Source organism: Amborella trichopoda, chromosome 2 (genome assembly GCF_054954075.1).
Source record: "Amborella trichopoda isolate Santa Cruz 75 chromosome 2, AtrichopodaSantaCruz75HAP2 v2.0, whole genome shotgun sequence".
In the NCBI taxonomy this organism is placed as follows: Eukaryota; Viridiplantae; Streptophyta; class Magnoliopsida; order Amborellales; family Amborellaceae; genus Amborella; species Amborella trichopoda.
This window is the reverse complement of record NC_142337.1, coordinates 31,715,749-31,721,748: the sequence shown is the minus strand read 5'-3', so window position 1 is coordinate 31,721,748 and position 6,000 is coordinate 31,715,749.

Sequence of the window (6,000 nt, the reverse complement as noted above, 5' to 3'; positions counted from 1 at the left end):
TTGGCTAGTCTGGGAGCATTTTTCTCTCGACTGGATCCCCTGAGGTAAAATTAGGCAAGCTCATCCCTGTGTGTGCATATGACCCAATAGCAGGAAATTCGAGATAAAAAACCCTACAACTAGGTGGTTGAATGTGTAAAAATTCAGCTTAAAAAGGTGTGTGCAAGGAAGGTGTTTTATTTTGTATCATTGATCCATCGCACACATGCAAGTAAACAAAAAAAGGCACCAACAAGGGCAACAACAATAATAGAGAAAAAGAACGATCAATCAGAACAAAAAGTAAAATTCTGATCCTAATTAAAATGGGCTTATTACAAGCTTGCATGCCATCAAATTTGGTATGGTGACTAAAGTTCCTATTGTCCCAACAGACTTTAACAAAACTACTTAAAATAATAGTGATCGTGAGATCAACCCATTTTCAAAATATAAAAAAAACAAAATTACATGGGCGGCATGTTTCGTGTCCCCCACCTTAGTTATAAAAATAAAAATAAAAATAAATAAATAAAAAAATTACATGTGGGCGGCACGTCTCGTGCCTCACGGCCAACACGGTCCGTGTCGCCCACCCCATTATAATAAAAAACAGTTTTTGGAAAATTTTGAAAAATAAAAGAGGATTCCACCATCCCATGAAATCAATCAGAATATAAAACAAAATTCCAAATAGGTCACAATTTTAGATTTTATTCATCCCTTGAAAATGGCTTCGTTACATGCATTCTCACGATCAAATCTGATCTTGAAACCGAAATTCCTAACCAACTTCCACAAAACTACTTAAAAATAGTGTTGATCATGAGATCAACTTATTCATGACAATATCAATATATATATATATATATATATATATATATATATATATATATATATATATATATATATATAGCTATTCAGTCTTTGGCTTTGGATCAACGCCCTTCTCCTTGAGTTCTGCCACAAAGGCCACCCATCGAGCCAATTAAGCTTCAACATCTTCCAAACTAATGTCAAATACGTCCTCATTCGATTTGATTCGTTTATTAGAAGAAGAGGTGTTATCTTCTCGATGGGGCACGAGATTCTAAGTTGGAGCAAAAGACTCACCATGAATTCTCGAAGATTTAGGGCATAGTGGAAGAGAGCAGGCACGTTCCCACCAAGAATCATAGTTCAAAGTAGTTGTGGGCCTGTCTTGCTTAGTCAGCCCCTCGTTAAAAGAGGACTTCTTTCCCTTCCACGACAAACTCGCCTTGACTAGAAGAGTGGAAGAATGCCAACGAAGCGGAAAGATAAGGTGACGATTGATTGCATCTCCTGGAGAGGTATAATTCTGAGTATGGAGAAATTGGCAAAGCACCCTTTGAGGGAAGTACCCCTTTGTGAAGTGCTGCCCCGCCAGAATAAGGGATGAATGCCTCATAGTAGGCAGCAATAGAGACACATTTTCAAGACCCCTGATCACCCAATCGAATGATGACAACTCGTCAAGAATCCTGCGATAATAATTGACATTCTAGGGTCGAGAGGTGTCATTGACATATGCCAGTCCTAGAGCATCAGATACAGTCGTCGTTGAACGAGGAGGGCGAACATCAACAACGTGTTCGTAAGCCCAAATCTGTAGAAAATCAAGACACCATCCACAAAATCGAGTTTCAGAGCCAAAATAAATAAAATTATGTTAAAAAAATATACCTGCAAAACACTGCTCTCAATAAATTGGTCACCTCGTATGACCCTGTCTTGAAGACCCTGGTATATGCTCGCCAACATGATCGGAACAATTATGTAAATTGCTCGTTCCCAGAAAGCATGGAGTAAAGGAATACGGGAACTGCAAACCGTCTTACGACCACTCGAGAAAAGAACGAAGCCCAACAACACAAAAAGAAATATACAGATCTGCTCAGTGGCTTGAGATTGCTCACGATTCCAGACCAGTAACTCCATATAAACCCACTGACCACAAGAAGAATAAGCAGCCCCCAATAGTCGCGCACCCATGATAGAGTAGTCATCAGTGGCAGTGGAGGGTTGATATGCAATCCCGCCCAAGTTCAAGCCAGAAATCCTGACAACTTCCTCCAAAGTTGGCGTTGTCTCGCTTGAAGGAAGAAAGAAAGTGTTCATCTGATAGTTAGACCTTTCGGCAAGAGCTTTGAGAAGTGGAAAGTTCATATGGTAAGAGGCCATGTTCAAGATGCTTATCATCGAGATTGAGGTCAGACGGGCCATGAAATCGGGCCATTACCGAGGGAAAAGAAACTAATCTCGAATCCACGACCCAATAATAGGGAAGCCATTGACACGTCGAGGAACTTCACCTGATCAAAGGCCCTGTGAAATATGAGAGGGCAGACCTTCAAGGAAGTGCTTGACCCTAGGGAAAAGTGGCAAAGCCTCCTCCTCTCTTTCATTGTCAACCCGCTCGATAACCTTTCCTTTTCCCTTGGAGATCGCATTGTCCTTCTTAGGAGCCATGAAAGCTTGAAGTTGAGAGCAAGAAAAATCTGTAAAAACAGAGGGAAGATTATGAAGAAGGGAGAGGATGAAGATGAGAGGAAGAAAATTGAGTTGAAAGATAAGGGAAGAATGGGAGGGGGATGATTTTTATAAAAAAAAAAAAAACAAGAAACCTGACCCAAAACACATCCTATAGTTATCCACTTCAGCCAACAATAGGCATGGATAACCCTAAAGCCAAGAAAAATAAAAGATAAAATAAAAAAATAAATTTTTTTTGGGCGACACGCTCCATGCCTCCCAATTCCCTACTCAGACTCAGGCGACATGACCCGTGCCGCCCAAATTTTATTTTCCCAAAAAAAAAAATTGTTTTGCTTAGTGGCACATCTCGTGCCACCTAGGCGACATGCCTAGTGCCACTTGGTGACACGACCTGTGTCTCCCAGCTCTAGGCGACACGCTTTGTGTCTAATCCAAGGCACAACCACCCTGTTTCAATGGAAAAACGTCAAACTCGTGCTACGTTAACTAGCTGAGATAGGAAAAACGTCAAACTCGTATGATGTTAAAGAGCAGAGACGGGAAAAACGACAAACTGGTGCGACGTTAAAGAGCCGAGACAGAAACGTCTAGCCCCGTATGACATAAAATGTTGGATGTGTTCAGGGACCAACCATCCTGTTCAATGTGTTCAGGGCACAACCATTCTGTTCAAATGTCTAGCCCCATATGACTCTAAATGTTGGGTACATCCAGTTCAACGTCAAACTCGTGCGATGTAAAAGAGCCGAGACATGTAACGTCTAGCCCCGTATGACGTAAAATGTCGGAAGTGTTTAGGGCACAACCACCATGTTTAATGTGTTCAAGGCACAACCACCTTGTTCCAACGTCTATCCCCGTATGATGTAAAAGGATCGGGTGTATGGTCCATCACTGCATGACATTAAACTGCTCAGAGGGCTCTATGGTTGCAGGAGTTAAAACTGCTAACCAACTTTGTTTTTTTCAAATATCTTTCTTTTTTCAAAATTTTCACTATATGTCTGTGATTTCAAAAACTTTAATTTCTTTGTTAAAATCGTAACCTGTCCTTGCTCCGGGTTTTCTTTCAAATCTCCCCTTACTTTCAAAATTTCTAAAATATTTTCTAAAACGAAGGAGGTTGGACATCCGTACATGATGAATACCGCGTGTGCCGCGATTGCTGCGTTGCTGCCTTGTCTCTCACTTCGGATTCGGCCAGACAAGTCTCTTCCTATAGAAAGCCTTTCCCTATAGACATCTTAAGAAACCCTCAGGAGATCAAAGAAAATGCCAGGGTTTAAAATTCAAATTGTAAAGTTAAGTGGCATGACCAGAAAATCCAACTCGAGTTTTGAGCTTGTGTAACTCGTCGACATCTCATGCCGAAAACCATAGGAGGAAAAATGCCCTAGGTGGGTGAGTTTGGTGAGCACAATGACTTGGAGGGATAGTTGATGTGCTTTCTGACCACGTGACGTCAAGACAAAATTTAAAATATCTGCTTTATCTTTGACGTTCACCTGCCCCTCGAAGGACATGGAACGCCAGAGTGTCTATTTCTTTGCCACTCACATGTCCCCCGGAAGGACAGGGAGTGCCAAAGAGGGGCAACTGCAGATGCCCCATTTAAATTTGGCAAATTATGTGGCTTTCTGATTAGGGCCACACTTAACTTGTGATCGGGAACCAGTTTGCTTGCCTGGAACCCTATAGAAACCCTGTTTTGACCCAGATTTCTGTAAATGCCCTGTTTTACCAAAAAACTCATTAAAAATAGTAAAAAACGTTGTTTAGGCCCAAATTTTCTCTGAGAGCTTCACAAGAGGTTGAGGAGCACACCAGAAGTAAAAATCTTAATATTGAAAAAAATTGGTGTGTGTGACACAGAGCATGCCGCCCAGGCGACACGGAGCATGCCGCCCAGGCGACACGACCCATGCCGCCCAGCTTTAGGCAATACGGGGTGTGCTACCCAGGAGACACGACCCGTGCCACCCAAATCTAAGACCTCTAAAATGCGTTTTTAACTGAGCTTTTTGGTTGGTTATGGGAAGATATTCTTCCCAACAAATTTTCCCCTCCTTTTAGCTTCTTTTGGGGACCATTTAAAGGGGGGGGGGGGGGGGGACGGAGAGAGAAACAGAAGGAAGCTGGAGATGAGAGAAAAATAAGAGAGAGATTGAAACCTGACATAGAGACAAAAATCCTAAAGTGTTGTACGAGATAGAGATCTGAGAGAAAAACTTAGAGAGAAAACCCTATCTAACCTAAGCCTTAGCCCCTTGAGAGAAACTCCAGGTCTACCCTTAGGACACAAACCAGATCTACGAGAGACTTGTTGATCGACATCTGGATTAGATGGGCAAGAGGAACCGGTTCTGATACGAGTGAGCCCCAGAAGGCTAGGGAGTCCTGGGCCATCCGGCCCGGTTTGGTATCATTCTTGGCCCTCTCTCTTTCTTCATTTCCTTACTACTTTATTTTACTTTGATTTGTTTTTTATTACTTTTCTTTAAAAATCATATATTTGATATCTTGGATCATGCTGGCTTCGCCATAGATCTGAGAGCAGATCTGCTTGTTTTTGGGCAGATCTGACCTCAGATCTGAATTCGATTTGTCCCACCTTATCTACCATTACTCTTCATTTATTTTTTATCAGTTTAACGTGTCAGATCTGAGGGATCTACATCCATAGATCACTTTGATTTTGCGTTTTAAACAGATATATAATATATGTAATGTTTATTCGGATGAGATTCTGTCTAATTTATCCACATATGCGTTAGGGATGGATTATGAAGTTTTGAGATGCATAATATTAAAAGGTTATTGAAATTTTAATTTTTGTAGATATGATTGAAATTTCGGTGTTTAGTGTATGAGGTGGTGTACTTGCAAAAGATGATGTAATGGTAGATCATATAGCCCCTATTATTTTTTAAGGCTGTCAGGGGCAACGGTCATAAGGGAAATTTCAAAACAAAAATTATCAATTTTAAGAATTATTCATCTATTTTTTTAAGTAAATATAATACTATATGAATTGAAAAGTTGAAATATGTATTTACTTTAAATAAGCACTTTCTGAACGTCATTAGCGCTTTTTATAGTAATTTTTAATTAAAATTTACATTGTATTTCTAAATTACGAAAGAACAAGAGAAAAACTAAAAATTTATTGTTTATAAGGAGTTTTAATTTAACATATTACATGTGCAGTACGTGAGTGAAGAGTTTGAAAAATGATTACATTAGTAGAACACCAAAGTTATAGATAACATAGCATAATATAATATTAGCCTATGAATTTATTTCAATATATTATAATTTTTATTTATTCTTTCATTATTTTTAGGAAATTTTGAATTTAACTACATAATATAATATAATATAAGATTATACTAAGTTTTTAATCTCATGTTTCAGTAATATAAAATAATATATATGATGTAATAGGTAATATATAATATATACTATATAATATTATATATAATACATTAAATTATTGTATAAGTA